The sequence below is a fragment of the Orycteropus afer genome, unplaced genomic scaffold (genome assembly GCF_000298275.1).
Source record: "Orycteropus afer afer isolate SDZICR_OR568_19922 unplaced genomic scaffold, OryAfe1.0 scaffold00311, whole genome shotgun sequence".
Classification (NCBI taxonomy): domain Eukaryota; kingdom Metazoa; phylum Chordata; class Mammalia; order Tubulidentata; family Orycteropodidae; genus Orycteropus; species Orycteropus afer.
In genome coordinates this window covers 3,193,739-3,194,243 of record NW_006921898.1, presented here as the reverse complement: position 1 = coordinate 3,194,243, position 505 = coordinate 3,193,739, and positions in this window count along the sequence as shown.

Genomic DNA, 505 nt, shown 5'->3' with positions numbered 1-505 from the left:
AAAAAAAAAAAAAAAAGGTCTGCCCTTAGGGAGCTGATGTTCTGATGGAGGAGGCAGACAACTGGAAAAATTGAGAAATAAAATATGTAGAGCATTAGACCATGGAAGCTGCTATGAAAACCAGGGAAGAGGCCCATGAAAAGTGAGGGATAAGGAACTTTTAGCATCTACTTTCCAAATTGGAATTTCTGCATTTCAGCATGGATTAGCCCTCACATGTTATCAGGTGGTTCTTCAGAATGATGGAGCCTGATTTATAGACTTTTCAACAACAAGTTGGGGTTTATTTTTGTTTAGTTTAATAGTTGTGCAAAAGCAAAAAAAAAACACACTGCCGTTGAGTCGGATCCGACTCATAGCAACCCCTCCTTAGGTTTCTGAGGCTGTATCACTACAGAAGTAGATTGCTGAACCTTCCTTCTGAGGAGTGGCTGGTGGGTTTGAACCTCCACCTTTCTGGTTAGCAGTCAAATGCCTTAGGCACTACGCCACCAGAGCTCCTAGT